We start from the raw sequence: 20,000 nt of genomic DNA on the forward strand, positions 1-20,000 counted from the left end.
CATATTTCGCCGATGCTCTGTTTTTTTTTTTTTTTTTTTTTTTTTTTTTTTTTTTTCTATCGCCCACCATGCAGGTAATAGAGGGTAATTTTCCAGGAAATAAAATTTCCCCCAAATTAAATAAGAGCCGACTAAAAAAAAAGAATAAAAAGTGTGATCGAAGGTTGGAAAAAATGAAGAGAATATTGTTCGCTTTTTTTTCCCTCCGGTATTTTGATAATGGGAGGCAATTTCCATGTTGAAAAAAAAGTTCATGGTTATTGAATAAGAAATAAAAAAGTTAAAAATGCGCCGAAATCTCTTCGGCGCAATCGAGTGTTCTGTACAGCGTATAAGCAAGACCACCGAACATAGATCTATCTTTCTTTTGGTGGTCTAGGTATGATGCTGTATGACCCGCGGCCCGTGAAACTTTCAACTACGCCCCGGTGATGGCCTGCCCTATATCGTTGCCAGAAGCACGATTATGGCTAACTTTAAAGTTAAATAAGATAAAAACTACCGAGGCTAGAGATCTGCAATTTGGTATGTTTGATGATTAGAGGGTGGCTGAGCAACATACCAATTTGCAGCCCTCTAGCCTCTTTAGTTTTTAAGATCAGAGGGCGGGCAGAAAATGTGCGGACGGACATACAGCCAGCACCGTAGTTTTCTGTTAAGAAAACTTAGAATCGTGAGAGAGGTACCGTGAATTGTCAATAGTTTTAATATTACTGTGAAATATACAATTACATTCTGTTACTTTAACCAGATAACATGAAAATTTGAGACTGCTATACAAATTCAATGGCACTGCGTGACTAACTTATTGATAGATAGATATCTGGCGCCGTGAATTATAATTGTGTGAAAAAGATGTGCTGTGGATGGATTGAGGTAGGTAGAAATATACTATACATACTTAATGAAAATGCACGGTAAATGGTCGGTGTTTTTAAAATCGGATTTTAAGTAATTGTCAGTATACTCGTATGTTTTTACATACATACACACACACACACACACACACACACACACACATATATATATATATACACACATTTATGTAATATACTTATACATATAATATATATATATATATATATATATTATATATATACACTTATATATATGTATATATAATTTATATACATAATTTTGTTTATAGACTATTAGGGAAAGTGTCTGATTGATTAGCCGCTTGTTTAATGGATCTGTGAGACGATAATATGTGGAGAATAATAATAATAATAATAATAATAATAATAATAAAATGGATCGCAACGAATGATAGGGTGTCGTCATTAAGGTGTCATCTTTTGTTATGTAGATATTCAAAATTCAGGAAGAAAAGCAAGAGCCGTTTCAGTTTTCAGAATATAAATGTAAGAACTTGATTTTTTAGTTGTCTGTAAAAGAACATTTTTAAGACAGCTATTTGTCTGTCCTCAGACCTTAAAAACCACTGTGGCTAGAGGGCTGCAAATTGGTATGTTGATCATCCACCCTCCAATCATCAAACACACCAAATTGCAGCCCTCTAGCCTCAGTAGCCTTTATTTGATTTAAGGTTAAAGTTAGCCATAATCGTGCGTCTGGTAACACTATAGGACAGGCCGTAGCTGGAAGATTCATGCGCTGCGGCTCACACCGCGTTATGTTAGACCACCTAGAAAGAGATCTTCCATTTTCGGTGGCCTTGGTTTATTTCAGAAAACTCGATTCGAAATGAATACCGCTGAATTTCGAATTTATTCAGTATAAATTACTGCTGAATGTTATTTAACTCAAGAAAAAACGAAACAGATTCAGCTGGATTTGGGGGCGACAATTGGCCTTTCTTCATTTTCATGGGTGAAGTACCAAGGCATTTTCCTCATTATGCAACGTATGGCAGGGCATTCATTTAAAAAGAAAAAAAAAGAAAAAAAAGAATCCATTGAGTTGGAAGTGCCAGCGTTTCTGTTACATTAACTTTAATTGTTATGTCAAGAGCGATCGCTCGAGGCAGGCAGGAAGGAAGGGAGGGAGGGACGAGGAGGAAGCCATTGCAAAAAAGCAACTTCGAGAGATGAAGAGGCGTCTGTCTGCTGCTGGCTGGTGGTGTCTGCTTGTGTCTGTGCTTGCTTGCGATTCCTCCCTTGCTGATAAGGTCCTCTCCCTCTTTCCCCTATCCCCCTCCCCTCCTCCTCCTCCTCCTCTCCCTATTTTGGGCTGCAGTTCACACCCCTTTACTTTCTTTTAACTTGTCTACGTGATTGACCTTATCCGTTCCTGTGACTCGCCACGCCCCCTCCACAACTTGCCTCCTCTATCTCCTATACCTTCCTCCACCACCCCCCCCCCCATGGCAGTTATTAACCCCCACCTCCCTTTTGAATATGTCAGTCTACCTTGATCCCCCACATTTTATTTTTAATTATTTTTGTTTACTTTATTATTTTATTATCCCCCTCACCCATTTGGATATTAATTCACCCTCTCACTTTCCCCTATCCCCTCTACCTTACCCCTTCCCCATAACTCTCACTCTTCTTGTACCCCCTCCACATATTTATGACAGATCCATACACACCCCCCCTGACTTTCCTCCTTCCCAGGATTCCCCCTTCTCTTAGAAAATCGACTCTCACGAATCCTTTCCTCTACCTTGCTTTCTCAACCTCCCCCCCCCCCCCCCCCCACCCCTTCCGCTTCATTTGACCATATCAGTCTAGTTTGACTCTCTCTCTCTCTCTCTCTCTCTCTCTACTCTCTCACCGTTGCCAAAAGTTCACGAGGGTAGGAGACGTTGCAACGTCATTATGCATGACATCTTGGCGATGCCTGAAGGTGGCACTGAAGTGGCACTGCTCTTCCAGTTAAGGAAGGAAACCACCAAATGAGTCAACTATTATTGTCTCTGGTGGCGAATATTCTCTGGCCAATTTGCGAATTGGAATATTGAATTTGTCGTGTCACATTTCATGCGATTGATTTTTTTGTGGAATATTTGATTTGTCACATTTCATGTGATTCATTTTTGTGTCATTTTTAATGTGTTTTGCATTTGTTATGTTGTATTTCATACGATAGATTGTTTTTTTTCTCTTGAATTTATTTTGTATTGATCTGTATCTTCATTCTGTATATGTGTATGGCCCTAGAGCTCTTGGCTGTTTGGGATTCCTTCCTTTTGTAGGGATTGGAACGGGAATAATGCTATGATAAATGTAAGGGGAACAAGTAATGGACGATTTGACGTCTTGAATAGTAATGGGCAGTGTAATGGAAGGAGATAAGTTGCTCTCTCTCTCTCTCTCTCTCTCTCTCTCTCTCAAAGGCCTGCTAAAGATGTGGTAAGCGGTCCAGAATACATTATTGATGTAGAAGGAGAAAGATGGATCATTGTAGTTTTATACAGGGGAAAATTATAATCAGTCATGTAGAGAAGGGGAATGGAAACCTCTCTCTCTCTCTCTCTCTCTCTCTCTCTCTCTCTCTCTCTCTCTCTCTCTCTCTCTCTCTGTTCATCTGTGACTCCCGAGTATGTAATTTTACTTCTAATACAGCAATTGTTAAAGAAATTTTTCTACTGATATATATATATATATATATATATATATATATATATATATATATATATATATATATATATTGGCTGACAAATATTTATGTGGAATGAACAAAATCAGAGTTGGATCTTTCTTGTTTGTCCGCCCCGGTAGGGGGCGTGGTAGGAAGGTGATGTGAGGTTAGGGGAGACGTAACACATCCACCCTCCTCCTGCAAACCTGTCTAGGGGATCGGGAGGTGTGTATGTTATGGATACACACCTCCCGATCCCCTATCTTCCCTGCCAAACCGGGCGGACAAACAGGTTTGCAGGAAGTGGGTGGATGTGTCATGTCTCCCCTAACCTCCCAATCGCATTCCTACCCCGCCCCGGTAAAACAAGCAAGATCCAACTCGGATTTTATTATTATTATTATTATTATTATTTTGTTGCATTTATATACTAAGTAAATCAACAATGAATTAGATGTAAATATGCAAGTCATTGATGTAATAGTATTAAATATCAAGATTTATATTTACATTTGATGATACCTTTTCCGCTAATACTCATGTCAGGATTATTTATTGTAATTTATTGTAATTATACCATTTACCCATGTCACTTAGATGCTTTATTTAAACCTAGCTATTTAAAAGTACTATTACACTACTAAGTGAAGGTGAATAATACACAATTTTCATCTCTTTATTTTATTTAGAAACCAAACAGAAGAATTCCTCATTCCAGAGCCACCAGCTGTGGCTTTTTCTTGCACAAACATAAAATACAAATATTCACACAAAGTGATGAGCTAAAACAAAAAATATATTTCCTTCTTAAAACTTTACAGGGATTTCTGTTCCTTGGAATTTATGAAATTTTAGTTAATCGTGATTTTGTATTTTGAAAGTTGGTGGGGATAAGAGAGAGTCCACTTTTGCCGTTTTCTACAATGGCGACACCTCAAAATTTTTATTTTTTATTTTTATTTTAAATTGATGGTCTGACTTATTAAATCCAATTTATCTTTAGAATTCCCTTTCCATCATACTTGGACCGTCTGTAATCCAGCCACTGATTTTGTTTTTCGTTCCGGATGGCGTCGAAAATATCTTCCACGTTACCTTGACCTTGAATCTTCGTTCGATTCGGCCGATCGTCTTGCTGGAAGTGACTCCTTTGGCCCTCTTCCTCTTCTTCTTCTTCTTCTTTCTGCTGGATCAAGAGATCCTTCTCCGCCAGGAGACGTTGCAGGCTGGAGATTTCCTCCTGACGTTCTTCCAGGCGGATATTCATTCCATTTCGCTGCGCAGAGACATCCTCCAGTTGTCTTTCCAGTCGCTCTTTCAGCTTTCCAGTTTCTCTCTCCTTCTCCTCCATCATCTGCTGGAAGTAGCTTCTTTGTTCCATTTGCTGTCGTTCTCTCTGCTCGATCGAGAGATCCTTCGACGCCAGGAGACGCTGCAGAGACGAAATCTCCCTCTCTCTTTCTTCCACCTTCATCTGGAAGTAGCTCCTTAATTCCATTTGCCGTTCCTCGCCCTGCTCGATCAAGAGGTCTTTCGATTGCAGGAGGAGCTGCAGGTACGAGATCTCCTTTTTGCGTTCCTCCAGTAGGAGGTTCATTTCGCTCTGCAAGTGAAAGTCCCTCTCCAACTGTCGCTCCAGTCTCTTCGTCTTGTCCTTCTCCCTCTCACTCTCCTCTCGCAGCGCTTCCAGTTCTCTCTGCATCTCCTCCATCCTCAGCTGGAAGTGAATTCCTTTGTCCTTCTGGTTTTCCAGATCGTCTTCCAGTTTCCGAACGTGCTTTCCGTAACTCTTGCACTTGCGGTAAACAACAGAGGCCAAACAACCAATGCAACCAACTGCGACGAAGAAAGACGCAACGACAGCCATTTTCCAGCTGTTGTTTCTCTCAGTTAGAGGTTCCGCTTTGGACGCGAAAGGAGACTCCATCGAACGGACGTTCTGGAATGCGTATTTGGTTGAATACGCGTCCTCGACGTAAAAGTACATCGTCAGGTCCCCGTACGCTGTGTCAAATGACGCTCTGGTCAAGATGGCCTTGAAGGCGATGCTGAAAACGTGTAGAGGTAACATCGTTGAACTGCAATGACTCTGTGGTCTTCTGCAGGGTGTTCTTCTTAGAGAACACAGTCCCGAAAAAAAAGGAATTTTTATTTAAGTGATTTATGGAGAGATAAATTGTGTGGGGAAGGATTATTTTTATTTTGTCATTCCACATATTGTTCAGTATTTTTTGAGTCTGTATGTTTTTAAGTTTAATTGTGATTAATCAGCTCTCTCCCTCTCTCTCTCTCTCTCTGTATATATATATATATATATATATATATATATATATATATATATATATATATATATATATGTGTGTGTGTGTGTGTGTGTGTGTGTGTGTGTGTGTGTGTGTGTGTGTGTGTGTGCCTCACTTACGGAACTATTTCAAACTAAATGTGCTGTCACTTTCACAGTTTATTTTTAACTCAGGCCCCAACTTGGTAATGAATTTCATTCATTTCCCGAAAAGGAGAATTGAATTGGAAGACAAAAGCCGTTACAGAAAGTGTGTTTGCACCAATCCTGCAATATTTTAATGAATTGCAGTAATGGTCATATCGACCACTATTAATTAGAAAAATGTCCTTTGCCTTACAGGGTTCTCACTTTGGTTTTGGTTGTTCAACCGCTTGCAAGACTTTGTTTAGGTGTGTGTTTGTGTGTGTGTGTGTGTGGAATTGCACAAACAATAATTACTAATATTCAGTAAAAACGTCTTTTCAACCTTGCAAGGTTCTTACTTTAGTTATTCAGGTGCTTGAAATACCTTGTGTGTGTGTGTGTGTTTGTGTGTGCATGTGAATGTGTGTGTGTGTGTGTGTGTGTGTGTGTTGTGTATGAGTGTGCTAGCACGAGCGCGCGCAATGTTAGAGACTTTCATTTCCAGGTCTATGGCCCACCGAATTAAACGAACGGCGTTTTTGTCCATTAAGGAAATGTATATATTTTATGTAATGGGAGAGAAGACGCGGGCCTTGTCGAGTGATGTATTGCTAGAGGAAATGGTATTATAATAACACGAGAGAGAGAGAGAGAGAGAGAGAGAGAGAGAGAGAGAGAGAGAGAGAGAGAGAGAGATAGTAAACTTTTCCGTTTCTGTTCTAAAATTGTGGGATGAGGTTGATAGCCCCCGTACTTTAACGTGTGATACCAGGCTTTATGTTTTATTTTTTTTTTTTTTTTTGTGACCTTTCGTTTACTAAATTTCCGTCAGGGATTGGTTGGGCAATGGGTATAGGGTACCTCTCCCATCGGCCTCTCTGTTGAAAAAAAACAAAAACAAATCATTAGTTGGACAGAAAGGCAAGATCATGGTAACTGATTTGTTTTATTTTCGCGTTTTTATTCTTCCAAGGACATAAAAGTGTTTTAATCTGCGTCAGATTCTATGTTTGGAGAGAAAGCTGCTGATGTTGCATTGGCACACACACATATTTACTGTATCTTATCGTTGACAGTAATGATATTTGTTAAATAAACGATCTCGAACAGTGTTACTACTTGTCTCCGAGATGAAAGCGGATGTGATTAGGACAGAAATCTGACGCCAAGTAGGTCTCTGGTCATGACGTCTGATTGATGGCTGAGTCTGATCGTCAGAGTTTGTGAAACTGCCGTTGCTTCAGTGGCGAGTTTGACTTTGTTTATGATACCGGAGAGGCACTGAGAAAACCTTGTGGCACTGAATTTTTATTTTTTTATCTTTTTTTTTTTTTGAGTGGTTATAAAAAAAGATGCTTTACTGCTAAGACCATTTTTTTTTCTTGTTGTTGTGTAGGCAAACACCCACCCCGCCTTAGTTTTGTAAGAAGAGTCATAAATATCCTCTGTACATTAAGTGTGTTGTTTCGTAATTATTATTTTTAAAACCCCCCGCCCCCCCCCCAACCCCCCCCTTTTTTTTTTTGCCCTCCCTCAAAACATGGTTTGATCTGTGTTGTCTGTAAATCTGTGGACCAATGTGTTTTTTATTTATTTATTTATTTATTTAGACCTTAAATAATCCACGTAGATGTCACTCTATTTGAATATAATTGTTATGTTGATATTAATATTATACCCAATTTTATTATTATACATTACAAAAAAAAAAAATGATCCCTTTGATTTTCTTTTAGGAAAGTGGCACAAAATATTGTTTAGATAATGTTTGTTATATGATTGATATAATAGCTTTTAACCTATTCTTTCCGAAGAATGTGTTTTTTAGGCATTCCTGAAGACAGAATGTTGAAATTGTGTCAGGTAAGTTTTAAAATTGTATAGTTTACAGAACCTTCTTTTAGGTTTAATAGGTTTAACTTCACTTTATATGTAAGTGTAAGGACGACCCTAAACCATTGTTTTATCTTTTGTTTTGATTTTAAGGCGAGGACGACCCTAAACCAGAGTTTTAACTTTTGTTTTATTTGAAGTATAAGGACGAACCAAAACCCTAGTTTTAACTTTTGTTTTAAGTTTAAGGATGACCATAAACCCTAGTTTTAACTTGTTTTAAGTTTAAGTTTAAGGATGACCCTAAACCATAGTTTAAAATTTTGTATTAAGTTTAAGTTTAAGGACGACCCTGAACCCTAATTTTAACTTTTGTTTTATTTAAACTTTAAGGACGACCATAAAGCCTAGTTTTAACTTTTATTTTATTTTTAAATTTAAGGACGACCATAAACCATAGTTTTAACTTTTGTTTTATTTTTAAATTTAAGGACGACCATAAACCATAGTTTTAACTTTTGTTTCATTTTAAGTTTAAAAGGATGACCCTCACCCTACCCTAGATTTAACTTTTGTTTTAAGTTACAGTATGACCTTAAACCAGAGTTTTATCATTTGTTTTATTTTCAAGTTTAAGGATGACCCTAAATCCTAGGCATAACTTCTGTTTTGTTTCAAGTTTAAGGATGACCCTAAATCCTAGGCATAACTTCTGTTTTGTTTTAAGTTTAAGGATGACCCTAAGTCCTAGGCATACCTTCTGTTTTGTTTTAAGTTTAAGGATGACCCTAAATCCTAGGCATAACTTCTGTTTTGTTTTAAGTTTAAGGATGACCCTAGCCCCTCCCCCTCCCATGTCAAAAAAAAAAAAAACAAAAAAAATATATATATATCCTGTGAATGATTTTTATGGGTTCCTTTTCAGGGGATGCACACCAACCCCGCCGGATGTTTACCAGCCTAATTGGATGTAAGTGGATGTGTAGTTTCAGTGTGGATGTTGTGGTGCTTTTGGCTTCTTGTTGCATTCTTCCTGCTGGATGTTGGCTCCAGGGACTCTCTCTCTCTCTCTTTTTCTCTTGTGTAAAATGCATTGATTTTAAAGTTTTTTTATATCTGCGTCGATTATAATCATTGTTGTCGTGATGCTAATGAATGGTAATTAAGTTATTTCTCTCTCTCTCTCTCTCTCTCTCTCTCTCTCTCTCTCTCTCTCTCTCTCTCTCTCTCTCTGTCAAATTTGTATGTAAGTGCATTAATTTTAAGGTTGTTATTTCCTGCGTCTATAATCATTGTTTTCGTGATGCTTATGTATGGTACTTAGGTAAGTTCTCTCTCTCTCTCTCTCTCTCATTTTATGAATTCCGTTTTCGTCTTAAATTCCTTCATTTGGACGTTTTTGATATTTTGCTGTTGCCGAAACGCTATTGATGGTATTAAACTGATAAACAACCAAATCTCTCTCTCTCTCTCTCTCTCTCTCTCTCTCTCTCTCATTTTATGAATTCGTTTTTGTCTTAAATTTCTTAATTTGGACGTTCATAGCTGTTGCCGAAACGCTATTGATGATATTAAACTGATCAACCAAACTCTCTCTCTCTCTCTCTCTCTCTCTCTCTCTCTCTCTCTCTCTCTCTCTCTCATTTTATGAATTCGTTTTTGTCTTAGATTTCTTAATTTGGACGTTCATAGCTGTTGGCGAAACTCTATTGATGATATTAAACTGATCAACCAAACTCTCTCTCTCTCTCTCTCTCTCTCTCTCTCTCTTATTCCCCCGCTCCCCAAAGTGTCAGTGGCTGCGGCATGGCGTTTGTTACTTCTGTACTTCAAAGGCTCAGTGGATGCGATTTGGCGGTCTTTTATCCGCCCTTTCAGTCTCGCATGTTTGTTTTTCTTGAAGACGAAGTTTTGTTGTGGGGGGGCGGGGGGGGGGGGGTGCGGGTGGCGGTAGGAGGGGGCGGGGGGTGCCTCCCTTGGGTACTGTGAGGGTGGCTGAAGGAAGGGTATACTAGTAGACTGTAGGGCATGTGTCGGGCCCTTTTTTGACCCTCTACGATAAGGCACGTGCCAATACTTGAAGTGGCGTGTCTCGCAACTGTTACTTTTTGAAAGGAATGTTTTTTTTTGGGGGGGGCACGTGATGTTTATTTATACACATGCATACTAAACATAACTCCCACATACATACATACAAACACGCAGATACTATAATATATATATATATATATATATATATATATATATTATATATATATATATATATATATATATATATAAATTATGGGAAGGATTACTCTACGTAAATAACGCTTTATGTATGTCAGGCATTGCTAATTCTCGTTTTTCAGAATTGCCATTTGTGCTGCCATGTTTTTGTTGGAAAAACTATGGTAAGTTTCTTGATATTTTTTTTTCCTCCACTCTTTATTGTTTTGCATTTTGCTTAAGCCTATTTTGGCTGATTCCTCCTGCTTGCCCTGTATCTGTTATATTTGTTTTGCTTTCTGCTGAGAAATATTTGGCCAAAACCTTCGATTATGATTGATTTCCTTGGCAAGAGATGAAAAGGTTGGAGATATGATCTTATCGTAAGACGAAGATGGTGATTAAAAAGGGTCATGAAGCTAACTGTTATAGTTGACGATGAGGAGGAAATAACTCATGAATTGATGGCCCATTTTGTGGTCAAATTCGACAGGCGAATTCTACGTGTCAGTCTCAAAGCGGCAAGGGGCAGATCTTTGCTTTAACCGATTTATAATCGGTTTTGAAAAAGCTGGTCCTTGCCCCAACGGAATTCGGAACCAACCTCAAAAAGCCGGTGCTTGTCCCAATAGACTTCAAAGCAGTTTTCAGGATTTTTCGTAGACATTAACCCCCTGCAATGCTTGGGGGGTCGTTATTTAGGACTGATATTTTTTAGAGGGTCATTTTCTTTATATGATATTTAGTCTTTTGTTTATGTGTTTCGGCCATCCCCAACGGGTTTGTATTTGACACGCCTCTGCAAAGGTGGATACATAGACCGCGTTAAAACCCTTGGTGGGGACTTTTTTCAAATATGTGGTTCTTGTTCACTAACAAACTTCAAAAAAAAAAAAAAAAAAAAAAAAAAAGGTAAGCCTTGTTTCATAACAGACTTCAAAAATAGGGAAAGACTTGTCCATAACAGTCTTAAAAAAAGGTAAGTCTTGTCCCTAACAGAAGTAAAAAAAAGGAAAAAAAAAAGTAAGACTTGTCCCTAACAGACTTCAAATTGATTGTCAAAAAGCTGATCTTTGTCCCATCAAATCTACAGTCATTTGTTCAATGGTTGGCATCCAACGGTTGAATGGTTCGAGTTCACAGATCCTCGTCAGGCCATTGACTCCCTTTAAAGTTTACCATTAGTGCAAGGGCCCGTGCTGGTATTATTATTATTATTATTAATAATAATGACTTACTGAATATGTAGTCAGTAATCTATTTAATAGTACTTGATATAAGATGCCTCTATAGTAGTAGTAGTATTAGTAGTAGCAGGAATTTAGTTTTGCAACGGCTCCTCCGGTGCTTCTGGTTTTACTTGAGTGTAATTTATTTTTAAAAGAACCCAATTTTTAACTTTATCTAATTAAAACTTCAGATGGCCGCTGTGATGTGCCATAAAAAGCGGACCAACTAATTCGCCTCGGGGTCTTGTTATCTCTGTATCATTGAAATAAAGTATGAGCGGTATTAATATTAACTCAATCCTTGGTTCATCATATCTAATTCTGTGTTCGTAGCGTTTTTTCCGTGGTTAAAAACATCCTTCTTTTGGTGCGTAATTTATATTTTTCACTCTTAGAGCTATGTTTTGGTACGTTATGCGTAGTTGTTGTTTCATTATGTCTATTTCTTGGTTCGTAATGCATAATGGTTGGTTCATAATGTCTATTTATTGGTTCTTAATGCATAATGGTTGGTTTATAATGTCTATTTATTGTTTCTTAATGCATAGTGGTTGGTTCATAATGTCTATTTATTGGTTCTTAATGCAAAATGGTTGGTTCATAATGTCTATTTATTGGTTCTTAATGCATAATGGTTGGTTCATAATGTCTATTTATTGGTTCTTAATGCATAATGGTTGGTTCATAATGTCTATTTATTGTTTCTTAATGCATAGTGGTTGGTTCATAATGTCTATTTATTGGTTCTTAATGCATAATGGTTGGTTCATTATGTCTATTTATTGGTTCTTAATGCATAATGGTTGGTTCATAATGTCTATTTATTGGTTCTTAATGCATAATTGTTGGTTCATTATGTGTTAATTCATAATGTTGATTTCTCTGTTCGTTGCGTCTATTCCTAATTCTCCATCACAACAAAGGGCCCCTGTAAACACATTGCCTGTGTGCGTCCTTGTTTGCTGGACGTCAAGTCTTTCATTATCACTCTAACTAATTGTCATTTTTATTTCCTTTTTCCTTTCGTGAATGATTCTTCTCGCGTCGTCGTGAGTGATATCGTGTCACCCTGACTGACTTCTCTTGTTTTGACTGAATTAAGAAGAAGGGCTGTTTTGCTAGAGACGAAGACGTCTTGTCATATTTCATTCCACGGCTGCTATTTTTAGACTTGACGGCCTGTTTGCTTGCTGCCTTTCCTATTTATATGTATTACATCGGTTGGACCATCTGTGTTTACTTCTACGCCATTAAGATTAGCAGTGTGTAGTAAAGATATAGGAAGTGAGGAAGTGACTGTTTCAAGGTTATGTTGCCAATACAGTATTGGGGAAAAATTCAAGACATATTTTCAGTGTTGCTTCAATTGGTTTCAGGGTTACCCTCGGTAATGCCAACTCCACCCCCCCGACCCTATCTCCCCTTCAGAATCCTTAGAGATTCCCCAATCTGAGAAGAAGGTTTTGTCCATATTTGTAATGATAAAGAAGAAAAAGACCCCCCTTCCCCAATCAATATCCTAAGAGATTCCCCAATCTGGGGAGAAAGTTTTATGTTCATGTTTGTAGTGATAAAGGCGAAAAATTCTTAGAGAATATATTAAGGGTAGAAAACCCCAGAACAGTCAAGGAAGTAACTTATGGGTTTGGTGATAAACGTTTTTGGGATATCTGCCTAGAAGTATCTCGCTGTATATCTCCAATAGCGCCAGAAACGTTTCAAGGGATACAGTCGTTCTGAGGACTCACCATCAGAAGTAGGAAAGAAAGTCATACGTGGTCCTAAAGGATTAGAATATTTGTTTAATTCTTGGCAGGACTCCAGAACTATATTCTTCTAGGCTACCCATAAGGGATTCGTACATTATTAATGCAGAAATATATTAATATTAGGAAATATTTCCAGCGGAAGTAGGTCATTCTTAGCGAAACGCTTCAGGGAGATGCCTTGTATTGGATAGAAATGTTGCGAGGCGTATTCTGAACAGTCCTAAAACCTCAAGGGCACATTCTCGACAGGGTAAAGAATTTCGAGGGGCATATTCCCAACATCTCAGACGTTTGAGATGCTGTCAGACTTGTGTTGCCTTTTTCTCGGGCCTGGTGTCGGGTTGCCAGCATCTCTTCGCTCTTCTTGGAGTCTCCATCAGATACTACGTTCCAACTTTGGTCGTGAGGTCATCAACAAAATATATGTCAAGGATGAAATGGAGAGGAGAGGAGAGGAGAAGAGAGTCCATTTCCGACGACGTCTTGTCCTGAAACAGAGAGGATAAAAGGCGTCTGGGAGTGACGGAGTCACTCAGTTGAGAGTGGGGAGGCTGCTTATGCCAATTTTGTTTTATTTTTTATTTTATTTTGTTTTATTTTATTTTGTCTTTTTAAGGAGAACAGCTTAGGAAACTTGGTTTGTATCTAATTAATCATAAAACGAAGGAAAATTAGTAATAGGAAATAGGCGTCTGCTTCTGAGAAATTGCAAGGAAAATTATTATTGTGGCTAAATTGCTCTATAAAAAGGGAAATAAATGTCATATAATTCTTTCAGTTTGAAATAATTTTTCTTGATTTGATTGCAAGATGGGGCAGGGTTGGAACCGTGCTTTATTCTTTAGCTTAGGAAATAAAACGGAAAGTGTTGGTGGGGAGACCTGATGCTACTTTGAATGAGAAATCTTGGGACCGTAGATCTCCCTAAAACAAATGAGACATTTCACGACACGTTGGGTGTTCCGGGGCCACCTGGAAAAGTTTCTCTTGGTTCCTGGATGTCATTGAACTCTGTCCTTTAGCACTATGTTTTTACCTTTTTGAATGAAGGGGAAGATTTTAGGACTCTTAATAGGCACTTAAAGTGTGTAAGGCTTTCCAACCAAAAGTTAGAATGGTAATAAGTTAAAAACCCTTTTTTTTTTTTCATTTTCATTGTTTGCGTGTAATCTGCCCTCGTTATGTTTGTAAATTTAAACCCTAACATGTTTCATTCACTAACGTGAGAGGTTAGTAGTAAGCAGTACAGCAACTTTATTTTTATTTATATTATATTCTTGATAATAATCATTCTGATTTCCATATTTGACTGCGTGATTGATTAAATTGGTTTTGTATCATGTTTTTTTATAGGTATTTGTCTCTCAGGTGTATACAGTGCCTAATAGTTAAGTGTATCTTAGGTTAACCAGACTTCTGAGCTGATTAAATATTTTAACGAGGATAGGAACCAATTGGTTACCTAGCAACTGGGCCTACAGCTCATTGTAGGATCCGAACCTCATTATATCGAGAAATGAATTTCTAATCACCAGAAACAAATGCCTCGGATTCCCCGTTGACAGAACGGGGAATCGAACTCGGGACTACCGAATCGGTAGGCAAGCATATAAACCACTCGTCCGACAAGGAACTAATGCCCAATAGTCTCTGGGTGTAATGCTGCTTGTACTACAACAGTAAATCAAGGAAAATAGTGTTTCAGTTACAAAATCAAGTCAGAAGTGACGCATGCTTGTACCGGAATTAGTCAGTGGAGCTGATGGCAGTCCGTAAACATTACTGGTATTGTTTATGGAAGTCAAGAGTTATGTGCTGTCCTGTTTTGTGGGGCTAATTTGATATCGGTTTTTTGCAAGCACTTCAAATATGATTGGTTGATATGCAAAGCTGAGGCCCTGTAAGAATTAAGCAGCTGAGTAAGCGGTTTGCTATCTTAAAAGTTCCCGTAGGGGGGGGCAGTACCGTCAATGCACCTCATTCGGTGCACTGTAGGCATTACTTAAGCTTCTTTGCAGCGCCCCTTCGCCCCCTAGCTGCAACTACTTTCATTACTTTTACTGTACCTCCGTTCATATTCTCTTGGTTCCATCTTGCTGTCCACCCTCTCCTAACAATTGTTTCATAGTGCAACTGCTTTGAGGTTTTCCTCCTGTTACACCTTTGTAACCTTTTACTGTCAATTTCCGTTTCAGCGCTGAATGGCCTTAGTTGCCCCAGTGCTTGGCATAATGCCAAAAATCTATATAAATCAAAATCAAACCAAAGCTGTCTGTTAAAGGTGGGTCCACCTACGGAGATGCCTGTTTGTAGAATCATTTTAGGGACAACATACTTCCAGGAAACTTGTTTTGTTAGTTTTCAGTTAGATCGATCAATTAGCCAGCGTGATTAGTTATCTGCGTTATATTCTATTCGGCTAAATTGAAAATCGGTGTGCCCAAAATGGATGGTTTTACAATGCGCAAAACCCAGAGTTATTGACCTGATATGTTTGCTTTTGGGGAAGGTGGTGCTGTAACTGTGCCTGTTTGGAGCGTAAATATTCTAGAGCAGAGGTTGAGACACCCACAGGGCCTAAGGATCAAGGCTATGGTGCCCAATTTTGATGAAGGCTGTCCTTACCTTCTCACAACTTTGCCTTTGATGTATAACTGTCGATATGCAATGCTTATGTCGTTATCTGTCCGTTTCTCGATGTCGTAATCATTGTTTGAGTACCAGAGGTTAATCAATCATTTGGCATAAAACTGTGGAATAATTTATCTAGCAGTTTTGTTAGGAAAAGCTCTTTTATACAAACATCTGACTTTCATTCTCTCTCTCTCTCTCTCTCTCTCTCTCTCTCTCTCTCTCTCTCTCTCTCTCTCTCTCAAAGGCCACACGTGGGATTGGTGGTCAGTCATTAGTTAACGCCCTGTAGTGTAGGTCTTTGCTGAACTTTCTGATCCAAATTTAAATGGGATTTGTCGATTGATTTTTATTGAGACGCCATCTCCTTTTGTGGTGAATGAATCGCATTTCCATCGCTGAGTCAGTAGTATGGAAGTCCTCCACGTTTTCATAGGAATTTATTGAATTTAAATAAGTCATCAATAAAGATTTTATCTGTGATTGATTATATTTCGAGTAAACTTTCGGGAACATCGGTCATTTAGGAAATCTTACGATTTTGAATGATATTACGATAAACTTATCGAATTACATGAGATTTTCACACAAATTCACGAGGTCTTTAAAGTTATGAGTGATTGGGCTTTCACAGACACGCGATTCTATATAGCTGTGGGAGACGGGGAAACCTTATTATTAATCGGGACGGACGGGGCAGGGCAGGTATATTACTGGCTATAGGATGAAATCCTGACTCTCGAACAGCGCTATGTGGCCTGCGTCCGGAAGATCGAATATCCCTCTGGAAGTCTCGACCTTTTGACCTCTATCGACCTCCCCCTTGTCCTGTGAGGTTGACACCTGGGGTAGTTTTAGCAGATGTTGGAGGGGGAGAGGAGGGTGTTGGGGGAGGGGGAAGGGAGGAGGGAGAGGTTACTCTAGGGCGTGTTTTGGTTCGTGCAGGCTGGGATCGATCTGGGTTTATGTACCTTGGGATTTGCGAATTACAGAGAAGAAGGGGAGCGCGCGCGAGGGGTGCGTGCGGAGAATGTGCTTGCAAAAAAAAAAAAAAAAATATACGCACTTAAATATTAGCATAATATAAACGCGCCGCCTCTTCGTCCTTTCACGTAGTGAAAACTCTTTGTAAAGGTTAAAAAGTGATAATCCCTCATTCTCGTGTTTCCTCATTGGTTGGAGGAGAATAAAATGAATACACCTGTATATTATGTATAAATATAAATACGTTGATTAATTCTTTAAGGAAAGTTTTAATCTTTTTAATACATCGACAACTGAGCGCAAATCGTATTGCCATCTCCTAAGACGTTTTCCGTGTCGTTCTTCTCTTAGCCTCTTGAAGGGTGAGCGTTGAGCAAACATTATACCTGTCTTCGCCCTAAACACACACACACACACACACACACACACACACACACACACACACACACACAAACAAACCCATCCTCGCCATTAAATGGTAATTGTTGTCTTAGCCTGTTTGGAAAGAAAGAAAAAAAAAACGTTTGGAAAAAATAAAAGAGATTGACTTTGGATGTTTTCATTTTTTTTTTCCAACTCCCCATCCATCTCTTGCTGTGGAAGGCCACTTGGAACTTTAGTGTCCTCTTTCATTGGAGTGGGTTGATGGGGGATATACAAGGCCCTGTCCTCAGGTGTCATTGGCCAAAGTGGTTCAGGTCGAATGGTGTGGGGTCCAGAGAGAGAGAGAGAGAGAGAGAGAGAGAGAGAGAGAGAGAGAGAGAGAGAGAGGTCGTACAACCCAAATGCAAAATTATGTGTATGCAATACCATTTACAATTATAATAATGAGAAGAAGAAGAAGAGAGAGAGAGAGAGAGAGAGAGGAGAGAGAGAGAGAGAGAGAGAGAGAGAGAGAGAGTTCGTAAAAAAAAAAAAAAAAAAAAAAAAAAAAAAAAAAAAAAAAAAAAAAAAAAAAAAACAAAAAAAAAAGTAACCCAAAAAATGCAAAATAAAAAAAAAAAAAAAAAAAAAACTGTCTGTTTGAAAAAAAAAAAAAAAAAAAAAAAAAAAAAAAAAAAAAAAAAACGTTTTAATAAAACCCAAAAAAAAAAAAAAATAAAAAAAAAAAAAAAAAAAAAAAAAAAAAAAAAAAAAAAAAAAAAAAAAAAAATAATAATGAAGGTTGGAATTTAAAATATAATAATAAAATTAATAATAAATATAATAATAAATAATAAATAATAAGGAAGAAGAAGAAGAAAGAAGAGAATAAGAAGAGAAGGAGGAGGAGGAGAAAGGAGAAAAAAGAGAGAGAGTTCGGAATAAAACCCAAATGCCCAAATGGCAAAAAATTCGTCTGTTGCAAACGCAAACCCATTTGCAATAATAATGAAAGTAATAATAATGAATAATAATAATAATAATGGAAAGGACAAAGAATAGTAAGAAAGGCAAAAGGGGAGGAGTGGGAATGAAAGAAGAAGAGGAAGAATAAGGGAAGGAAGAGAGAGAGAGAGAGAGAGAGAGAGAGAGAGAGAGAGAGAGAAGGGATTAATTAAGGAAATGTGCCACGTGAAGCCTTCCACATGCCCCTTGATCACGTGCTGTTAGGGGCTCGTGTGTCCTTCGTGTATTACCTTCGTCCTCCCACTCCTACTACTCACCTGCACTATTCAGGACGTTTTTCGTACGTTGAGAGAGAGAGAGAGAGAGAGAGAGAAAGAATGATTCATCAACTTGGTATATAAATAACTCGTCCACTCCAGAGAAGGTTGGCAGGAAAAAGCCTATGTATGTATTACTGGTATGAAAAGTGTATTGTGAATCACACTCACGTATGTATATATGTATGAGTATACATAAAGATATATACATGTCAATACGATCCTTGATGAATTCAGGCAATTAGCAAAATATCCTCATAAAAAAATTATTTTTTGAGAGCTATCAAATGTTGACCGAAGCTGACTTTATTCATGCATTATTTCCTGTTTTTGAAGCATTTGTATATATATATATATATTATATATATATATATTATATATATATTATATATACATATATATATATAATATATATATGATTGTCATATCACCGTGATTCATATAAAAGTATTAAGCAACAAATGTCCTTTAATATCCAATTCGTTCTACTACTACTACTACTACTACTACTACTACTACTACTACTACTACTACTACTACTACTAATAATAATAATAACTATATATATTATATTATTATTATTATTATTATTATTATTATTATTATTATTATTATTATTATTATTATTATTATTATTATTTCCGAGGTACAGCGAATTGGATATTCAATAACACTTGTAGCATAATGCTTATATACATACATACATACATACATACATACACGCCTCGTGAAAACCGAGAAACACAAATAAATATACCTGACTCCATATATGGAGAGAGAGAGAGAGAGAGAGAGAGAGAGAGAGAGAGAGAGAGAGAGAGAGAGATCGGAATGATTAGTTTGTGGCGACGGGCGTTCTTCCCGAGAAGCCAAAGAAGGAGGGTTGGGGGGGGATTCGGACCCCCTGAAAAGGGATTGGAATCGTCTCGTGGATCCGAAAAAGGAATTTGAAATCGTCTTGTGGCATTTTATGGGACCGTCCCTGTAGGCTTTTTATCTTTGTGGCCGAACATTCCCAGGATTACTGATTTCCTCCTCCGAAATAGTTCCATAAGAGGGGATCTCTCTCTCTCTCTCTCTCTCTCTCTCTCTCTCTCTCTCTCTCTCTCTCTCTGATTGAGTCTCTTTACGAATAATGTTGCTTTGAGGAAAGAGAATGGTTCTCTTCCAAGAGGGGATTTCTCTCTCTCTCTCTCTCTCTCTCTCTCTCTCTCTCTCTCTCTGTATTAGTCCCTTTACGAATAACTTTCCTTTGAGGAAAGAGGAAGATTCTAGTTTATTTCGAATACATTTTCTTGATCGATTTATTTTCCCCAGTCCCAAAAGATTCGTTCAACTTTGAACGTTTTCTCTTTTATGATTTGCTATTTTGGAAGAGTTTGTGGAGTTTGTTCATATGTACAGTGATTTATTTATTAGAATGAAAATGTAAAAATTAAAAGATGTGCGTATTAAACGGTACCGAACAGACATTTCTAATAAGATATAGCGTATCTATTTTCATTTTCGTTCAGTGAATTGGAATTTTTTCTAATATTTGCGACGATTTTAAGACCAAGGTAAAAACGTAGTTTTATCATCGTAATGAATTTTAAAACGCCACATCTTGTTCGCATTTCTAGATTGATAAAACTCGCCCAAAAAGGTTTGTTAATTAAGTACGAGTCTATCTTAGTTTAACCAGACCACTGAGCTGATGAGTAGCTCTCCTCCTCTAGGTGTCAGC

Source organism: Macrobrachium nipponense, chromosome 14 (genome assembly GCF_015104395.2).
Source record: "Macrobrachium nipponense isolate FS-2020 chromosome 14, ASM1510439v2, whole genome shotgun sequence".
In the NCBI taxonomy this organism is placed as follows: Eukaryota; Metazoa; Arthropoda; class Malacostraca; order Decapoda; family Palaemonidae; genus Macrobrachium; species Macrobrachium nipponense.